The sequence below is a fragment of the Macrobrachium nipponense genome, chromosome 41, assembly GCF_015104395.2.
Source record: "Macrobrachium nipponense isolate FS-2020 chromosome 41, ASM1510439v2, whole genome shotgun sequence".
In the NCBI taxonomy this organism is placed as follows: Eukaryota; Metazoa; Arthropoda; class Malacostraca; order Decapoda; family Palaemonidae; genus Macrobrachium; species Macrobrachium nipponense.
Window position 1 is genome coordinate 21,011,264 of NC_061102.1, and position 21,975 is coordinate 21,033,238.

General features: G+C 42.4%; 1 pseudogene; it reads left to right on the forward strand.

Moving 5' to 3' along the window:
- Positions 1-21,975, forward strand: part of LOC135212792 (membrane-associated protein Hem-like) — a 67,699-nt pseudogene that overhangs the window by 18,278 nt on the left and 27,446 nt on the right.

Genomic DNA, 21,975 nt, shown 5'->3' on the forward strand with positions numbered 1-21,975 from the left:
ATGAAATTGCGCACATTTTCATATATAAAACTCTATGAAATGCCTAATATGAAACGGAGCAAATATTCTGAGAATGGGACGTACGCATTTTGGAGATTTGTGGCGGAGAATCCGCGCGCGGAGGGAAGGAAAGTTTTTTTAAAAATTCACCATAAATCTAAATATTGTGCTAGAGACTTCGAATTTGTTTCAAGATGAAGATAAATGACTGAATACTTACTACTGTAAGAGTTTTTCGACCATTTCGGTAGAGTCAAAGTTGACCGAACGTGGTTTTTTTTTCTGTTTATCGTGATTTATATGCAAATATTTCAAAAATGAGAAAAGCTACAACCTTCAATTATTTTTTATTTTTGTTGTATTCTACATGAAATTTCGCACATTTTCATATATAAAACTTTATGTAACGGCTAATTTAAAACGGTGCAAACATTACCACAATCACACGTATGATTTTTTCGGAAGAGTTACCGCGCGGACATAAAGAAAATGTTATTTGTTCATGAAACTTACCTGTCAGATATATATATAGCTGTATTTTTCCGAATCCGACAGAAATTTAAACACTTACGACACACGCAGTGGGAGTCAGGTGGTTAGTACCCATTTCCCGCCGCTGGGAGGCGGGTATCAGGAATCATTCCCATTTTCTATTCATAATTTTTCTGTCGCCGGTGCTGGAAACACCTGTTTGCAGCACCTCCGTCCAGATTTTGGAAACTTACTAGCTACTTGAGTATCCCTTTTGGTTTTTCTTTGGTATCTGAATTGGATCGGTGGCTTGGCACACGTTGACTTTTGGTTTGATTTGAATTTGGTATTGATTTTTCTTTGATCAAGATGTCAGGGTCTAGTTCTGCTAGCGCTAGATTTTGTTCCATGTCTGAATGTAGAGGTAGGCTACTGAAAGCTTCAGTAGACCCACATTCTGTTTGTAAAGTTTGCAGGGGGAATGAATGTACGTTTGAAAGTCGTTGTAAGGAGTGTGAAAGACTAACAGAGTCGGAATGGAAGGCGTATGAAACCTATCTTAAGAAAACTTGAGCGGGATAGGTTAAGGAGGTCTTCCTCCAGGAGTGTTTCAGGTAGGCAAGATTTAAATTATTCTCTGCTAACCCTCCTTCTGTAGATTATGCTCCTACCCCTGTAGTGTTGCCTCCGGCCCCTGAGACAGTGTCCGGTAGAATGGTAATACATTATCGCTAATTGCTTGAATCGATTCGTAACTTAGAATCAAAAGTGTTAGCTCTGGAGAGCAAAAGTGAAGAGAAGTGCAGTGAAAGTGCCCCTTGTGTAGTGGAGGGTGCGTCAGATCGGCCTCATTCCGCCTCTAGAACCTAGACCTCTGCTTGACTCCCAGATTACGGGGAGAGAGCATGTCGAAAGTCGAAGGAGGGTTACGAGGAACCCCCACCGATCTGGCGTGCCTTCGGCAGCTTCTGACGAACATACCCAGACTGCCAAGGAGCGTGCGCGTGCACGTCTTCTCAAGGAGTGCTTTTCTTCTTCTGAAGCTTCCTCCCCGCGCAAGGGGTGGAGCTCTCATACCGCATCACGTCCGCTGAAAAGGACGGCTCGCGGTGCGGACGCTTCACGTCCAAGTTGTTCTCCGGAACTTTGCTCGTCGCCTGATAGTGCGTTTGCTGCTTTTCCTCCGCAGAAGAAGCGTAAGGATTATTCGGAGGCGGAGTCTTCCCTAGATGTTTTCTTTCGAGCGCCGCAGTCGCTCTAAGGTGCGTGAAGCGGCGGTTCCTGGGAGGAGTAGCAAGAAGGCGTCCCCTCGCCACTCTCCTGCTCACAGGATCAGCCCCTCCCCAGAAAAGGAGGCTTCACCTACAAGCAAGATTCTCCAGTCTCTTCAGCAGCAACTTCGAGATGTTTTTCCTTCGAGAGAGACTGTTCCACGTCGCCGTAAGAAGGATGACAATCTTCCTGTGAAGAGGTCGAGGCGTTCTCCCTCTCCCTCTCCTCGCTCGTCTCTCTCTCCGTTTGAGTCTCCCTCTAGAGTTCGTTCTGCTCCCCAGCAACTTTCTAGAGGAGGCGAGAAATTCGTTTCTCGCTCTCGTGAAGCGGTTGTTTCCGCTGCTACGAAACTTGTGGATAAGAAGCGAGTTTCTTTAGATGCCGAGCGCGCTTCTGTGAAAGTCAAACGCGCTTTAGTGGACGCCGAACGTGACTCGGTGCAAGTTTCGCGAGCGCCAGTGGACGCTCAGCGAGTTTTAGTGGACGCTCGGCGTGCACCAGTGGACGCTCGGCGCGCATCAGTGGACGCTCGGCGCGCACCAGTGGACGCCAGGTGTACACCTGCGGCGTTTGAGCGCGCTTCTGTCGGCGCCAGTAGATTGGCTTCGGACGCCAAACGCGCGCCTACGGACGTCAGTTTTCCACTTCCGCAAGCACAAGCGGAGGCGGGGGAACTCTCCTGTTCGCCGTTCTTTCTCTTTTGAGAAAGCTCGGGACTCTTCTTTACTTCCTCCGACTTCTCCAGTGTCTGAAGGAGGAAGTTAGCGACGCTTTCGTCGAAGTGGACGAAGAACAGCAGTTGGCTCCAGTTTCGACGGACTACAAGGTTTTGACTCGTTTACTTCAGTCAGTCTTTGCAGACACTTTCCAACCTGAAGCTCCACGTACTCCTCCCTCTCAGTTTTCGTCTTCCAAAGCTGCTAAGATCTCGGGCTTTGTGAGAATGAAGAAGTCGCTTTCTACGAAGCAAGCTTTAGAAAGGTCCATGATTGGATGGAAAAGAGGAAGCTTCGGGTGGGCAAGACTTCTTTCGCTTTACCACCTTCAAGACTCGGTGGCAAAGCTGGTATGTGGTATGAGACGGGAGAAAACGTCGGAGTCAAGCTTCCAGCCTCAGCTCAAGGAGACTTTGGTAGCATTGTAGACGCCACCAGAAGATCTTTTTTGTCTTCCTCGAAGGTCTCGTGGACACATAGCGAGTTAGACTTTTCACCTTAAAGGCCCTTTTCAGGACACTAGAGGTCTTTAATTTCTTGACTGGTGCCTGGGAGTATTGGATGCCAGGTCCAGGAGTTCTGATTCCATCAGTCTGGGGGAGCTGTCCAGTGTATTGTCTTGCATGGACAAGGCCGTCAGGGATGGTTCTGAGGAATTGGCTGCTCATTTTCAGCACGGGACTGCTTAAGAAAAGAGCACTTTTTTGCAATTTTACTGCAAAGTCGGTCTCACCAGCGCAAAAAGCGGATCTTCTTTTCGCTCCTTTCTCAGAACATCTCTTCCCCCAGTCTATGGTAAAGGACAGCTGCCAGTCTCCAGGAGAAAGCAACTCAAGACCTTCTGGCACAGTCTTCTAGGAAGCCTACTACTTCTTCGTCTTATGGGTCCTCTGCTTTGAAGAAGTCGAAGCCCTTTCGACCCGCTTCTTCCTCGAAGCCAGCCCCTCGAGGGAAGAGGCTCTTTCAGAGGCAAGACTCCCGCTCCTTCCAAGAGCAAGAAGTGAGAGGGAAGTCCTTCAGACACGGTAGGAGCCAGGCTTCTACATTCGCGAAAGCTTGGGAAGAGAGAGGTGCCGACGCTTGGTCTCTGGACATCGTCAAGAAGGGGTACAGAATTCCTTTCCTGATGTTACCCCCCGCTGTCTTCGACACCAAAGGATTTGTCTCCGTCGTATCAGGGAGAAAAAGCAGAAAGTGCTTCACGATCTACTAGATCAAATGATCGAGAAGCAGGCAGTGGAACAGGTCTTCGACCGGAGTTCTCCGGGGTTTTACAACCGTCTGTTCCTAGTGCCGAAGCAGTCAGGGGGGTGGCGCCCCGTTCTGGATGTCAGCAGTCTAAATCGCTTCGTTACCAAGCAGAAGTTCAAGATGGAGACACCTCAATCCGTGCTTGCAGCTTTAAGACCGGGGGATTGGATGGTCTCGTTAGACCTTCAGGACGCATACTTTCACGTCCCCATCCATCCCCGATCAAGGAAATACCTGCGGTTTGTCCTGAAAGGGAAGATTTTCCAATTCAGGGCACTCTGCTTCGGTCTCAGCACGGCGCCGATGGTGTTCACCGTTCTTATGAAGAACGTTGCGAGGTGGCTCCATCTTGCGGAAATAAGGATCTCTCTCTACTAGACGACTGGCTTATTCGAGCCTCCTCGCAAGACAGGTGTCTGAAGGACCTTCACACGACTCTGTCGTTAGCGAAGTCCCTGGGACTTCTGGTGAATCTCGAGAAGTCGCATCTGACTCCTTCTCAATCCTTAGTCTACTGGGGATTCAGATGGACTCAGTGGCTTTTCGGGCTTTTCCGTCCCAGGGGCAACAACTTCAATGCCTGGACAAAGTGTCGGCCTTTCTAGGGAAGGAAACATGCTCGGTGAGGGAATGGATGAGTCTGCTGGGACCATTTCCTCACTGGAGAAGTTTGTTTCTCTGGGAAGGTTGCACCTCCGACCACTTCAGTTCTTCCTCTCAAGCAATTGGTCACGCAAACAGGATCTAGAAGAGGTCTTCTGACGGAAGAAGTGAAAAAGCACCTCAAATGGTGGTTGGATCCAAAGAAGCTTGCGGAAGGACTTTCGCTCAAGCTTCGGAACCCCGACCTAGTGTTGTTCTCCGACGCGTCCTCCACGGGTTGGGGAGCAACACTGGGAGGGAGAGAAGTGTCAGGCACCTGGAGAGGGGAACAGGTGTCCTGGCACATCAATCTAAAAGAACTCTCAGCGGTTTATCTGCTCTAAGGTTTCTTCGAGGAGGAAGTCTCCAGCAAAGTGTTCAGATAAACTCGGACAACACCACAGCCTTGGCATACTCAGGAAACAGGGGGAACTCACTCTCATTCTTCTGTTCGTCATCGCGAGGAATATCCTGATTTGGGCGAATAGTCGCAAAACGTCACGATTCTGACAAGGTTTGTGTTCAGGCGTGGAAAACGTTGCGAGCGGACCTTCTCAGTCGGCAAGGACAGCTTCTGCCGACGGAATGGACCCTTCATCAGGAAGTATGCCAGGCGGCTATGGAAGCTGTGGGGACGTCCTCATGTGGACGTTTTCGCAACTTCCCGAACGAAGAGACTTCCGCTGTATTGCTCCCCAGTTCTGGACCCGGGAGCAGTGGCAGTAGACGCCCTACTGTGGAATTGGTCGGGACTAGACATTTACGCTTTTCCCCCATTCAAAATCCTCGGGGAAGTAATGAGGAAGTTCGCTGCATCAGAAGGAGCGAGAATGACCCTCATCGCCCCTTCTGGCCAGCGGCCGACTGGTTCACGGAGGTGATGTCCTTCCTAGTAGACTTTCCGAGGACTCTGCCCCTAAGGAAAGATCTACTCAGACAGCCCCACTTCGAGAGGTACCACAAAAACCTCCCCGCTCTGAGTCTGACTGCGTTCAGACTATCAAGAAGTTGGCCAGAGCGAGGGGTTTTTCAAGACCTGTGGCAACGGCGATTGCCACCGCAAGGAGGCCCTCCTCAATCGCAGTTTACCAATCAAAGTGGGCTGTCTTTAGAAGTTGGTGCAGAAGGAAGGGCATTTCCTCCACCTCAACCTCTGTGAGCCAGATAGCAGATTTCCTTCTTCACCTTAGGAAAGAAGCGAAACTAGCCGTTCCCACGATTAAAGGCTACAGAAGCGTGCTTTCTGTGGTCTTCAGACATAGAGGACTCGACTTAGCGAATGATAGAGACATTCATGATCTCATTAGATCATTTGAGACTGTGAAAGTTCTCCAACCTAAAGTACCATCGTGGTGGAACTTAGACATGGTACTGAAGTTTCTCATGTCGAGTCAATTTGAACCGCTCCATTTAGCCTCGCTTAGGAATCTTACTAAGAAGACCATTTTCCTAACCGCTCTGGCGACGGCGAAGAGGGTTAGCGAAATTCAAGTCATAAGCAAGCATATTGGGTTCAAGGATCATAGTGCAGTTTGTTCCTTAAGTCCTACGTTCTTAGCAAAGAACGAGAACCCTTCCAACCCTTGGCCGAGAACGTTCGAGATCAAGGGGTTGTCGGAGCTAGTGGGACCTGAAGCTGAGAGAGTCCTGTGTCCTGTCAGGGCTCTCAAGTTTTATTTGCAGAGAACCAGAGCATGCAGAGGTTCTTCGGAGAACTTGTGGTGCTCTGTGAAAAAACCAGATCTTCCGATGTCGAAGAATGCACTGGCGTTCTTCTTAAGAAGTACGGTTAAGGAAGCCATGAAAAGTGTAGTGAAAGTGACATGGAGCTTCTGAAAGTGAAAGCCCACGAGTTGAGGGCTATTGCTACTTCGGTGGCTTTTCACAAAAATATGGCAATCAAAGACATTTTGGGCGCCACTTATTGGCGAAGCAATTCGGTGTTCGCTTCCACACACTACCTGCAGGGAAGGTGAAAGCAACATACGAAAATTGTTACTCGCTCGGACCATACGTCGCTGCAGACACTGTTTTGGGGCAGGAGGTAGCGCTCATCCTATCCTTTAATGGTTTAGGGGAGTTTTTAACTTGTGTTGAATTGTGGGGTTGACCGCCTGCGGCGGATCTCCCTTCCATTAGCTTAGTCTATGTGGGATACTTTTGGTAGGCTACGCCAGGTGGTTTGGTTTTACTTCGTTGCCCTCATTTGTATGGTCAATGGTCTAGTCACGTCGTGGTCTCGCCCCTGTTGACAGATCATCTGGAGTGCACCAGCTATATAGGTCTCTACCTCGCTGGCAACTCTAGTAGCACAAGCAGACTTACGCGGCAGTAACCACGAAGTCAGCTATGCTAACAGGTAAGGAATCAAGATATCAATTATCTGCATATATATGTTTCCTAAAATCTTCTATTCTGTCTACTCCCACCACCAAAGGTGGGATTCAGCTATATATATATCTGACAGGTAAGTTTCATGAACAAAATGATATTGTAATGATACAATTAAGTTTGTTCATACTTACCTGGCAGATATATAATCAAGTACCACCCACCTCCCCTCAGGAGACAGTGGAAATAAAAAATTATGAATAGAAAATGGGAATGATTCCTGATACCCGCCTCCCAGCGGCGGAAATGGGTACTAACCACCTGACTCCCACTGCGTGTGTCGTAAGTGTTTAAAATTTTCCTGTCGGATTCGGAAAAATACAGCTATATATATATCTGCCAGGTAAGTATGAACAAACTTAATTGTATCATTACAATATCAGTTTTTTTTCATAAATTCACCATAAATCGAAATATTGTGCTAGAGACTTCCAATTTGTTGCAAAATGAAGGTACATGCTTGATTATTACTAGAATATAAGTGTTTTAGCTTACAATTGCGTTTTTCCCGACCATTTCGGTAGAGTCAAAGTTGACGAAGTTGAAAATTTGTCACTTATCATATTTTATATGAAAAATATTTCAAAATGATAAAAGCACAACCATGGGTTGTTTTTAGTTGATTGGTGCATGAAATTGCGCACATTTTCATATATTAAAACTTTATGTAACGGCTAATTTAAAATGGTGCAAACATTACCACAATCGCATGTATGATTTTTTTCGGAAGAGTTACCGCGTGGACGTAAGGAAAAAGTTTTTTCATAAATTCACCATAAATCGAAATATTGTGCTGGAGACTTCCAATTAGTTGCAAAATTAAGGTAAATGATTGAATATTACTAGAATATAAGAGTTTTAGCTTACAATTGCGTTTTTCGACCATTTCGGTAGAGTCAAGTGACCAAAGATTGAAATTTTAGCACCTCGTTTATTTTTATCTGAAAAATCTCCAAAAACTGATAAAAGCTACAATCATGAGTATTTTTTTTTTGTATTCTACATAAAAATGCGCACATTTTCATATATAATATCCATGTAACGGCTAATTTAAAATGATACAAAAAATTATGTCAAAGTGACGAAATAATTTCCGAGATGTGTCACAGATACTTTTTAGTGCGGCAAGAAAGAAATTCACGCTTGCGTGCCTGCGTAACAATTGTAAACAAAACAACACCTTGATCCGTGAACTCCCAGCATCCCCAAGGCATGTGATTCAAGAGTTTTTGACTGGTAGGCCTAAAAGTATTTTTCCGCGAATTTTTAAAAAAATTTTTTTTAAAAACTTTTTTATGTCGACGTAAAATACGTCCCAGTCGGCACCCGAGAGACAAAAAATGTCGACATAAAAATACGTCCAGTCAGCGTTAAAGGGTTAATATCATAATGTGAGTTGTTTCATGTATGTTGGCGATTATCAGACCGCAGCCGAGGCCTAGCCTACCAATACCTCGCATACGCAACACGTTTGTCCCACGATGCTGCAATTCATACCAGCGATATAGCATGAGAAGCGGTCCAAGAAAAAACCCGTGAATGACTGATTCCGTGATTACTGATCCGCGATTAAGCGATGCCCCACTGTATATCCATTTTTCGTGGGAAATTTGCATATTTGCAGTATTTTCTGAGAAATATTCACAAATTACTGAATTTTCATATAAGTTTTGTGATAAACTATTAAAAAACCAGGTATAATAAACTATTAAAAAACCAGGTATAATAAACTATTAAAAAAACCAGGTATATAAGCATTTTTAATGGGTTTTTCTTGAGTTTGAACTAACAAAGTAAGCAGTTGTAAGTTTTTTTTATAGGGGTTCTAAGTATATTCGCAGATTCTTGCTTTTGGGGGGGGGGGAGGTGTCTGGTCCACTGAATTTAAGTAGCTCACCTTTCAGTTGCTATAATTTTAGTCACATCTGAAATACGTATAAGTGTTTTTTTGTTCATGAAACTTACCTGTCAGATTATATATATAGCTGTATTTTCTGAAATCCGACAGAATTTTAAAAACTTCCGACACACGCAGTGGTCGGCCAGGTGGTTAGTACCCATTTCCGCTGCTGGGAGGCGGGTATCAGGAACCATTCCCATTTTCTATCCATAATTTTTCTGTCGCCGGTGCTGAAAACACCTGTTTTCAGTACCTCCGTCTTAGGATTTTGGAAACTTCATTGCCGCTAAGTATCCTAATTGTCTTTTGATTTATTTACTTGGATTTGTGGCTAGGCATACGCTATCTTAAATTGATTTGAATTTGATTCATTTTTGCATAAGATATCTGAATCTAGTTAGGCTAGTTTCAGAGGGGGTTGTCTGCAAAGATAGGGTGTGGCTACCGAAAGCTTCGGTAGATCCGCACTTGGTATGCACGAGGGGTATGGGTCTTGCTTCTTTGTTGAGATTTGTCATGTAAGGAGTGTGAGACTTTGTCTATTCCGTAAGGAAGACGTATGATTCGTATGTACGCAATTAATCGGTAAACATGTCTAATTCCGTAAGGAAGACTTATGATTCGTATGTACGCAATTAATCAGTAACAGAAGTCAGGGTAGTGAACCTGCTAACCTTCCTGTAGACTTTATTTTGCCTAACCCTGTAGTATGGCCTACGGGCTATGAATATGTCTGCGAGAGGTGCTCGCTCTCCTTCATTGCTGTGAAGAGTGCTACTTCTGTAATTGTTACTCCTAACCCTGTAGTGTTGCCTTCGGGCCCTAAAACAGTGTCTGTAGAGGAATTGCCCTTTCTCTGATACTCTTTCGATTCGTAACATAGAATCGAAAGTGCTTGCTTTAGAGAGCAAAAGTGAAGTGCAGAAGTGCAGTGATACCCTTGTGTAGTGGAGGGTGCGCCAGATCGGCCTCATTTCGCCCTCTAGGCCGGGACCTCTGCTTGACTCCCAGGACCCGGGGAGAGAGCATGTCGAAAGCGAAGGAGGGTTACAAGGAACCCCCCACCGATCTGGCTTGCCTTCGGCAGTATCTGATGAAAACTCCCCAGACTGCCAAAGTGCGTGCGTCGTGCACGAATCCTGAAGATTGCTTCTCGTCCTCCGAAAGCGTCCTCCCCGTGCAGGGGTTGGAGCTTTCGGAAGGACTCGCGCCCTCTAAATAGAAGCTTTATAGAAGAGGACGCTTCACGTCCTCTCTCTCTCTCTCGTTATGCGTTTCAGTGAGAAGTAAGAAGGCGAAAAACGCTCGCCTGAACACGTGTCCGTCTTTCCACCGAGAAATACGTAAAAGAAGTCATAGTAGCAGGACGCTTGAGAGCGGACGTCCGAGCTTTATTACTGTGAGAATAAGAAGGCGTTCCCTCTCGACTTGGACGGGACGCTCGGATGGACGCCAGGCGCGCGCGGGTGGGTGCACGCCAACGTGCGCGCCATTGGACGACCGAGGCGTGCGCTAGTGGGACGCCGAGCGCGCGCCAGTGGACGACCGCAGCGTGCACCAGCGCACGCCAGGTGTGTCGCCTAGCTGAACGTTTCTGTTGAACTCTTCAAGCTCTTGTTTCAGGTTGGGCTTAAAGAATTTTTACCTCTACCTTCGGTGATACCTTCTACCTCACCTGCAAAGAATGTGAAGTAGGCAGTGCTTCGGAGGAAGCTTAAAGTGAACAGACAACTTCTTCTTCGAAACCCAGCAAGACATCGGGTTTCGTGAATTCAAGAGGTCTCTGTCAATTAATATTGCTTTTTGCATAGGTGGATGGAGTTAAGGAAAGCTCAAGGAAGATCTCGTTTGCTCTACCGCAGTCAAGACTTTTTGATAAGGCAGTTTACGGGTTTATGTAAAAGCTCGACTTCCTACACGTCATGACGCTCGACTACTTTCGGTAGGATTCTCGCAAAAGCACTCATCAAGAGGACGCTCTTCAGGAAAGCGCAAGATAGGACTTCCTTTTCCATACTGCCAATAAATTTAAGTTGCAAGCTTTTTAGTCCATCTGAAAGGGCTTTTCAGATGATAGATTTTGTTAGTTCCTAAGTTCGGGACTACGCTGCCGAAGTTTGTACATCGGGGTCCTACCTGCTGAAAGCCCAGTCTCTTATCAGGATTCTTGCCCCCTTCCTCGATTGATACGGGAATCAAAAAAATAATATGCTCGACTTCCTGGATTACGTTTTGTCAATTCAGTGATTTTTCCCCCATTGACAATATACTATCGTTTTGTCAAGTAAGTGGGTATCCCCTCATTGACAAAATATCTCTTTGTCCCGTAAATGGGTTAGTTCTCATTGACAAACATTTCATTAACTTTATATTGCGTAAGCGGATAAGCTCTTATTGACAAGATTCGGAAGAGCTCTCATTCATCATTCGCAGACTCGTACAAGAAATAGAATTGTAAACTACGTCAATGACCGTTATGTCCAGTAACATAAGAAGCTGAGCTGTCTGCTTCGATTCTCTAAGTTTTGTTCATGAAAACTTGCCTGTCAGATATGTATGTAGCTGTATTTCCGAATTCAGCTATATATATGTCTGCCAGGTAAGTATGAACAAACTTTATTGTAATATAATATCATTTTTTGCCTTGCGTTATTTTACTACTGGTTGGTTCAAGTCATATACGCTTGCTGTAGTTACCTCTTCGGATGGCAACAGAGAGTCTATTGTCTATTATTTTAAGGACATTTAATCGTTAACTCCCTGCAGCCTTCCAGGAGTTTCCGATTTATCTTTTACCATTGTATGGTAGTGTTCTGACGACACAAAACGCATCTATATATTTAGCGTTTTCTGTTTCGCTTAAATATACCAGCTTGAGAGTCTCTTTCTGCTCAAAAAATAACGAACCTATTTCTTCATAGAATAGGGTAGCTGGCAACCCAGACATAAAGTTAAGAGACGACGTTCGTAAGCCGCTGCTGTGTCTGTCCTCCAGTCCAACCGAGCCAGTACCAGCTCGTGCGCTGTCATGCGGGGTAGGTTACGTCTCTCTCTCCTGCGGGATTGACTGACTAACCGTATCTCTGTGCTGGCGGTTACGTCTCTCCTGCGGGATTGACTGACTAATCTCTGTCCTACAATCACAGACTTTAGCCTAAGATTGAGGGGATTTCTTACGTGAATGAATAAACATTGCATTCGTTTTGCCTTACCTATGTTCATCAGAGATATCTCGTAATCCTTTCGGTGCTTGTTACCGCACGGTATAGAACTACGAGTCTACCGCAACATTGCACTTTTATATGCTCTCCTGCTTAGGCAAAGCGCAGCCTTATTAGGGAAGTAAGCATACTTGGGGAGGGAATGGATGAGCTAGACTGCAATTCAGATCTCCACAGTTTTTTCCTACCGGGAAACTGAAATATTATTCAAGATCTAGGAATGATTCTGAACATTTCTCAGTGCGTCTATCACCTAGGTGATAGAAAGAAGGTGCCGGACATCTGGATAGGGTTTCAGATGTCCTGGATCTTAATCTGAAAGAAGTAGAAGCAATTCGGTCGTCCCTCCAGTCCTCGAAACGAGTTTTTGGGAACCAGTGGTCCAGATCAACTCTGATATTCCACAGCTCTCTCATATCTTAAGAAGTATCTTCTCTCGGTCCCTGTTCGAGTTTACGAGAAAGAGCCTATTATAACAACAGGCGTAGAATGTAACGATCCTCTAGAGGTTCGTTACAGGATTGCTAAAGTCCGTACGAATCGTCTTGATCGACGGCAGCAACTACTGACTTCCGAGTGGAATCTTTCTTTAGAAGTATGTTGAGAGTTGTGGAGTCTTTAGGGACGCCCTTTCATTCTTCTCTTCGATATGTTGAGGACGAAGAGGCTTCTTCATCTCTGCTCCCTTATTCTCGATTCGGGATCGGTACCCCATTAAACGCCATCCTATGATATTGAACGGGGATGGATGTTTAGTCTCTCTTTTCCCCTTTTTTCAATCGCTTAGGAAATGTAATAAGAGGATTTATGACGTCACAGGGAGCGACAATGACGCTGATCGCCCCATGTTGGCCTTCAGGATCCTGGATTCACAGAGGTCACGTCCTTCCTAGTTCACTTTCCAAGGACCTTTTCCGAAAGAGTCGGTCTACTCTAACTCGAAAGGTACCTATAACCTCTCCGCTCTGAGTCTGACTACGTTCAGACTATCGAGATGTTGACAGGAATAAGATTACCGTCTTCCCTTTCCATATGAAGAAATGGGATAAGCTGGCAGTCACAACTATTAAAGAATACGCAAATATGTTGTTGACGGCCTTTGGGCTCAGAGATTTGCTTCTGTCAAACAACAAAGCCCTTCACGATCTTAGAGTTCTGTGGAATCTCGAAACTCGCTCACCATCTACTTTTTGTCTCACCTGTTTTCTCGGAGTCAGACACTCGTGCGAGATCAGGCGACATATAGTAGCCCTGAGTTTCTTGTTGACGAAGTCGGTTGCGTTTATACACCCCCGATGATCGTGTAACATGAGACCAGGTTGGACTGTCAGGCATTCTTCCTTCGGGACTGAATCGCCTTTTTGCTCCTCGCTCCTTTCTCCTGGCACCAGAAGCTCGAGTCAGGAGTTGCTCAGGAGTTGATTCGCTGACGACGTTGGGTTGCGTTGATACACCCCCCAAGGTTTGCTTAGATTGAATCGCCCAGGCAGTCCAGACACTCATCCTTCAGCGAAGAATAGTGCCTTATGGTCTTCAGGGTACAGCCTTGCTGTCCTTGATTCGTCTGACTGGTCAACTGGTCGGTCACCTGACTTTAGTACAGACGGACTGACTGTGCATGTCCAGATCGAAGCTTTCAATATGGAACTTAGACGTAGTCTGAAGTTCTTGATGTCAAAGCATTCGAACCTCTCCTACCTGTTAACTTCTTGCATGTGATCAGGAAGGCCTTCTTCTAACCACCCTAGATACGACAAAGAGGGTTAGTGAGATTTTAAGCCATCGTCACAAGTTTTGGCTTTAGAGAACACAAGGCGGTGTGCTCTCTAAGCCTTCCGTTGTGGCCTAAGAATGGAAACCCGTTTTGTTCTTGGGCCAGGAGCTTGGAAGCAAGGATGGCACAAGTTAGTGGGCAGGAGCCAGAGAGAGTCCTGTGCCCTGTCGGGTCTCTCAAGTTTTATCTACATAAAACTCAAGTAAGTCGAAGTCATTCGGGCAATCTGCAGTGTTCCGAAAAAGACCAGTCTTGCCCATATCGAAGAACACCCTGGCTTTAGTGTTAAGGAGTTCTTTCAAAAATGCTCCTTCATTGTGTTTGCACAAAGATTTGAAATCTTTTTATCTGAATGCTCACGAGGTGAGGGCGCGGCCTCGGAAGCATTTCAACAGAGCATGGCACTCAGCAACATCCTGAGTACCATGTTTTAGCGAAGCAACTCTGTGTTCACTTCACACTCCCTGCGAGATGTGAAGATGGCATATGAGATCTGCTGCTCGCTAGGGCCATACGTGTCTGCAGACACAATCTTGGGGGCAAGAAGTACCACTCATCCTATCCAGTAGAAAATGGTTAGGAAGAGCTCTTAATTTAGTTGTTGGGTACTAACCACCTGGCCGACCACTGCGTGTGTCGGAAGTTTTTAAAATTCTGTCGGATTTCAGAAAATACAGCTATATATATATCTGCCAGGTAAGTATGAACAAACTTTATTGTATCATAACAATATCATTTTAATTTTGTATTGAATTAAAAAGCATGAATTTGTTGCATGTAAACTCTGTACATTTTTTCTGACAGGATGGATAAGCTCCACATGGCTTTAACAGAACTGTGTTTTGCCATCAATTACTGCAGCCAGATTCAAGTTTGGGAGTACACATTTGCTCCTCGTGAATATCTGTACCAACATCTAGAACAGAGGTAGGTTATTTGAGTTTCATATGTTTTATTTTGATATGGGTATAAATCTTAGAGAGAAAAAGAAGCTTGAAAAAATAGGAAGGTTTATTTTCAAGAAAAGCATCCATCGATAAAACATTGCAAAAGCCGGGTATGAAGTGAGCCTTTCAGGATAAAATATATGTAAGTTCTTACACTGAACAGTGTGGTAATAGAAGAACTCCCAATTGAAATTTAAAGTTTGTCTCCATCAGAGGCATATTTGCTCACAGTACAATATTTTTCATTGAAGATGATCTATATTTGTTGATTTTGATAAATACATTCAATAAAAGAAGCAGCTTTAAAAGAGTAATGTTATTGGTAATATTAAGAATAAAATTCTGAGATTGAAATGTGAAGCTAATCTCCGTTGATTATGAAAATACATTTAAAATTTATCATAGCTTCTTAAATGTTCAGTCAAAGTTTGGAAAGCCTTAGGAGAGGAAGGGGTAGTCATCTTGTATGATCAGGTGGTAAAAATATTTGAACAGGAAAAGATACCAGAAGAATGGCAGGAAAGCATATTGATACCTATATTTAAGGGTAAAGGTGATGTCCAGGAGTGCCGTAATTATAGAGGTATCAAACTAATGTCTCACACACTGAGATTTGGAAAGGATAATAGATAGCAGGTTAAGAGAGGAAGTGAGTATAGGGCAGGAACAGTTAGGATTTATGAAGGGAAGCGGCACACGTATGGAATATTTTTGCATAAGGCAGCTGATGAGTATTTCAGAGAAAAACAACAAGACCTGCATCTGGTATTCATAGACCTTGAAAAGGCCTATAACAGGTGCCAAGGCAAGAAATATGGAGATGTTTGAGGGAGAAGATGGTGCTAGAAAAGTATGTCAGAATTATTCAGGAGATGTACAGGAATGTGTATACTAGAGTGAGAAGCAGTGTTGGAGAGACGGATGGATTTGAGATAGGAGTTGGATTATACTACAAGGGTCAGCACTTAGCCCATTCATCTTCAACATCATGATGGATGTAATGACCAAGGATGTTAGAGAAGCAGTGCCATGGTGCATATTATATGCGGATGGCATTGTGTTGTGTTCAGAGGGGAGGGAGGTGTTGGAGGGGAGGTTGGAGAAGTGGAGAGCAGCACTTGAGAAGAGAGGAATGAGAATAAGCAGATCAAAAACTGAATATATGTGTTCCAGTATTACTGAGGACGGTGGAAGTAGCATAAGATTGGGTGGGGAAGAAATAAAGAAAGTACAGAAGTTCAAGTACTTAGGGTCCGTATTAGAGGATAGTGGAAGCATGGACCAAGAGGTGAGACATCGAATTCAGGCAGGATGGAATACTGGAGGTTTACATCAGGGGTCCTCTGTGACAAGAAGGTCCCTCTGAAATTGAAGGGAAAGTTTCATAGGACCGTGGTCAGACCAGCAATGTTATATGGAACAGAAACAGCAAGTATGAAGAAAACAGAGGAGAAGATGGATGTAACACAAATGAGAATGTTCAGATGGATGTCGGGATGTAACAAGGGAAGATAGGATTAGAAATGAGTATATAAGAGGATCGACAAAGGTAGTTGAAATATCGAAGAAAATACAGGAGGAAAGACTTTGATGGTATGGACACCTGTTACAAAGGGAGGAGCGTCATCTTGGAAGACATATGATGGAAATGGAAGTGCGAGGTAGAAGGAAGAAGGGAAGACCAAGAAAGAGATGGCATGATTGTGTAGGGGAAGATATGGTATTAAAAGGTAGTATAAATGAGAAAGAGGCACAGGACAGAAATCGATGGAGACGACTCATTCACAACAGAAACCCCATATAAAAATGGGTGTAAGCTAGGAAGAAGAAGAAGAAGAAGACAAGTTCTGGTAGTTGTTTGCATACCTTTAGAATTGATATTATGTACTTACTTGAGTTTTAAATTTAAACATTACAGTATCCTAGTAATTCTGTAAATATCTATAAATAATCCTTTACATATTCCCAAACACTGGTCTTCTTAGTGTTCAGTTATTGGGAATTTGCAGAGAATTTACCCAATGAATATGTAGAGAAGAATTTCAGAACTTGTGGAAATAATACCTAGTGTAACAGGTAATGTAAGATATTGGAGTTTTGTAGCTGTATACATACATTTACAAAGTTAACTTTTTAGTTAGTAAACTGTATTTATACCATTTCAAACCTGTGGATTTGTTTTTCAATTTTAGTACTTTGCTGCCTTGAGCATTTTTTTAATGTAGATTTCTAAAATTCATAATTCATAATACTGATGTAGTGTTTTTATATTTATCTCTAAATAGTGTTAACTCATTCCTTAACAGGATATGTAAAATATGATCTTCAGTATTAGGCATAGGGTTATGGAATATGTATATTATAGACTACTTTAGATTTAATATTCGTATTGGTCAATATCATGAATTGAAGACTAAATTTAAATAGAACATTGAAGATAAAATGTTATTTATTTATTTATTATGGAGAGTAAGAAGATTTTTTGCTTTCAGGTTTGCACGTGCTTTAGTTGGGATGGTTATGCACAATCCAGATACGAATGAAATAGCAAAGCCAAGTGAGCTTTTAGCCAGCGTTAAGACATACATGAGTGTTCTTCAAACTGTTGAGAACTATGGTAGGTATTCTTATTTTTATTTTACATAAGCTGGTTTGTGACAAGACGCCTAGAGTGTAGGACTTTTCGATGTGTAATATTTTTGTTTTTATGTTTTCCTTTCATTGGATCAGTTTCCCTCGTGTTGTATAATTGTATGGGACTAGACCAGCATTTTAATATGCAAGAAAGTGATTGAGTTAAAGTCTTGCATATTATGAACTGACAATTTTTATTCAGAGTTCTTATATAAATGAATGTGCAGTATTTGGTAGATGAAACACTAAATCTTATTCTTTATCTGTCCAGCTTTTACAGTTATAAATAAAACTTCCAAATAAAATATTTACTAAGTTATATGAATATATTATAAGTATCTTAAGTACTGTTGTGTCAGGTTTTCCTAGTAAGAAGTTAAATGGCAAATATAAGTTTTCTATATTCTTGTGTGTCCTGTGCTCTTTATGCTGAACTCCAGTCAGGACCAGGTCTCTATCTATCCTATTTCTCTAGATGATTCCCTGGCTTTCGTACAGATCTTTGTTCTGTTTCTTCCCTATCTATTGCTCTTCTGACCTCTTGTTCTTCATCTGTATCTACAGCCCCCCAGACCAGCATATCTTCATCCTTCTCAGCACATGTCCAAACGATCAAAAGCTTTGAGATCTCGTCTTGTTTCTAGTGTCTTCATGCCACGTCTCTCTACTGTTTCTCTTTCACTTATGAACTTCCTGTCATACTCCAGTCATGAATCTTGGAACATTTTGGTCACACCTTTTCAAAATTACTTCACATCATGAACTTCCTGTCATACTCCAGTCATGAATCTTGGAACATTTTGGTCACACTTTTCAAAATTACTTCACATCATGACTTCCTGTCATACTCCAGTCATGAATCTTGGAACATTTTGGTCACACCTTTTCAAAATTACTTCACATCATGAACTTCCTGTCATACTCCAGTCATGAATCTTGGAACATTTTGGTCACACCTTTTCAAAATTACTTCACATTATGAACTTCCTGTCATACTCCAGTCATGAATCTTGGAACATTTTGGTCTCCTTTTCAAAATTACTTCACATTATGAACTTCTTGTCATACTCCATGGTCACACCTTTTCAAAATTACTTCACATCATGAACTTCCTGTCATACTCCAGTCATGAATCTTGGAACATTTTGGTCATACCTTTTCAAAATTACTTCCATTTTCCCAGCTATTGTTCATGTTTTTGCTGCAGAGTAATACTATTTACCCATCATAAATCTTTGCTTTACCTACAAAAATGGAAATTTTCATGTACCAGTAGCCTAGCCATTGTTTTTCATTTCATCCATCTGCAGCTATTTTTATTTTTACGCCTGTCTTGGCTCCTGCTTCAAAGACCAGTATGTCTCCTATGCATCAGAATGTATTATAAATGAAATAAAAGTATAGCGATTAACCTCAAGTATACTAACAATATAGTGTGGTTACTGAAATAATTTCAGTACATTGAGCTGACAAAGTAAAAATACAAAAAGCTTTTCAAGACTCGAAAAGCTAGTTGGATAATTGTTTATATACAAAATCAGCTTATTTAGCTACATTATCCCTATGGAAAGTGTTATAAGGAGGATGAAATCAGTTCAATGAACATTATTTTGTTTATAACTGTGGAATATACAGTAATGTCTGTATTATACTTCCAGTTCATATGATATCACGAGAGGTTCAAAAACAATGATCCTACTTCAGCAAACTCAGTTGCAAGACAGTCATGGCGAAAAGACAATTACAGCCCATTATAACACATGGTAAGTTTTTGAGTACTATGTGCTTAGTTACTTTGCCTTTTTTGTGTATTTTTTTTAAATTATGGGTTTTAGTCATAACTGTATGCTAATAGTCTCCATGCAGGGCACACCAAAAGTGGTGCACCTATACAAGGACTAATGTTCCCCATTTGTAGAGGAATTGGAAAGTTAGTCTATAGTATACTGTTTTATAGCTGATGGAAAAGCTGGGCAAAGCAAGGTGAAAATCAGTTTGATAAAAATATGGAAAACCATAAATAAAAAGATATAAGCTTGAAGTTCAAAATTATCAAAATATACATACTTAACTCTTCATAAAATGAAAACAAAGGAAAATGAAATAGAAATATTACGTTTATTATTGTATGGAAGTGCATCACTAAAATTTTTATAAATAAAATAATTTTCAGTGATAATCAGCATAAGGGATAATGAAATAAGGGGAGATGGTAAGAGGAAGCCCTTGAAGCATTGCTAATTTCTTGTTACTTAAGACCATATTGATAAAAAGAGGATATATAAGTAAGCAGATGCAGAGATCAACTAAGCTACAGTGAATCCGTCTGGTGTATTTTTATGTAAATTTATTCATGAAACTGCCACAGAAGGTCTTATAGTATACTGTATGACATCAGTAACAATATCTCCACTTAATGATTGTTTCACATTCTCTTTAGAACATCAGATTTCATGGTTATAGTGCTGCATTTCATGGTGTTTCTGGATGCCTTACATTTATTTTTCAAATCAATTTCTCATGGTCTCTTTATCTTAATATGCTGTAATAGTTCATTTCAAAAGTTTGCCAAAGGGATTTAACAGTCTATTAAAAAAGCTTGAAATGATAAATGTAACAGTTTACTTTTTCAGTTTGTTATGATTGATGTTTCCCCTGTTATGCATTTATTTTCTAAATTTTTATATAAATGTAGTTCAATTAACATTGCATGCTTTTTTTTTTTTTTTACTGTACAGGTACTCAGAAGTTTCCTTCCTTCGGTGGGTGAGCGCAGGACATTGTTTTTCTCTCAGAATCAGAGAGCATTTGTATCTCTAAACTGCTGAAGGAGCTCAGCCATTTGCTGCAGAAGAATTCTCTGATATAAATGAGCTAAGGGCTCTTGCAGAGTTAATAGGTCCCTATGGCATGAAGGCCCTAAATGAAAACTTGATGTGGCATATTGCCAACCAGGTTCAGGAACTCAAGGTAAGGCTGGTATGATATTTGTCTGGTATTTATGTTTGAGGTGTTTTATTTTAGGATAGCAGAGTATAGTTATAGAACTAATATGAACTAGTTTGGTAAGAAAAAGATTTTCATGAAATGTGGTAAAGGCCTTAATTGGATAAGCCCGTTTGAGATAATGTATATTTTTTATCAATGAAAACACACCAAACTTTCATCAGTATGCACCGAAAACTTGCCATATCAGTGAGTTGATCTGTGAACATTTCCAATGTACCTTGGTTAAATTTTGTGATAATTTTTTTATGTATTTTGTTGAAACTTACTGAGTAAGAGCAAATATGTGTAGTAGAGGTCACAACTGGTGGTGGCACTCTTTGGGTGACTATTACTAGATTTAACCATTTTTTATCACCCAGTGAAATTTCATGCAAATTGCTGAAAACCTGCACATTAAATTCAGTAATGACATTCGATAATTTGATAATTAATAATGCTTTCATTATTAGTAGAAGTTCATTATGCACTATTGTCTGGCTTTAGCAGAGACAGGTGTGCTGCACTTCAACTATTCATATTCTTCTTGTTTGTGAATTACAGAGTTTTGTCATGATTTAGTATATTTTTTTTTCATTAAACATTTGCTTACATAAAATTGAGGTGAATTATTGTTTATCTATGTACTTTGTTGTTTTGTACATGCAACTTCCGGCAGATATATACTTAGCTATAGTCTCTGACGTCCCGACAGAATTCAAAACAAACTCGCGGCACACGCGACAGGTAGGTCAGGTGACCAGCCCACTCCCGCCGCTGGGTGGCGGGAATAGGAACCATTCCCGTTTCTAACCAGAATTTTTCTGTCGCCGTAGCAACAACATCGTTGTTGGTACCTCCTGCATTGGAATTCTTTTTCTCGTTGGCCGAGGATTATCGATTTGTCTTTTGGTGATGTACTTTGATCTTTGGTTTTGGCATACGCTTATAGTGGACTGTTTTTGGATTTGGAATTGGATTCTCTTTAAAATGTCTGACGTGGCACCTGTATTTAGGGTGTGTGCGAAAGAGGTATGTAAGGTGAGGCTACCGAAAGCTTCGGTGGATCCTCACACAGTTTGTAAAAAATGTAGGGGGAATGATTGTTCTGAGACTAACACCTGTCTGGAATGTGAGAACTTAACGGAAGTGGAATGGAAGACCTTGGCTTCTTATGTAAGGAAACTTGAGAAAGATAGGGTTAGGAGGGCTTCCATCAGAAGCTCAAGTAGATCCTGCTCTAATGAACAGGAAGTAGCTCCTAACTTTCATAGTATTTCTCCTGCTCATAGTGTGGTTTCAGCCCCTTCCCCCAGTAGCGAACCTGTAGATGCGTCTACGGAAATGGCTGCAATGAGAGCCTCTATAATCAGCTTGAAAACGCAACTGCAAGCGATGAAGGAGACAGGTAAGCGCAGTGATGTGTGCAGTGATTTGTGCAGTGTCCCCAGTGAAGTGGAGGGGGCGTTCTGACCGACTCCGCATTGCTCCTAGGCCTACGACCTCTTTCAGACTCCCATGACCAAGGAGGAGGAATGTCGAAAGCCGCAAGGGGGATGTAGAGTATTCCCAACGGTCAGGCGTCCCTTCGGCAGATCTGTAGCCGCTTCCCAGGCTGCCAAGGATTAGCTACCGGGCAAAAGCGTCCTAAGGAAGTGCTTTTCGGACTCAGACTCTTCGTCTCCCAGAGGGGATGGAGTTCTTCCGCTAAATCGCGTCCTCTTAAAAGATCCTGGAAGACGCCAAATAGCGAAGCGTTACGTTCCAGTCC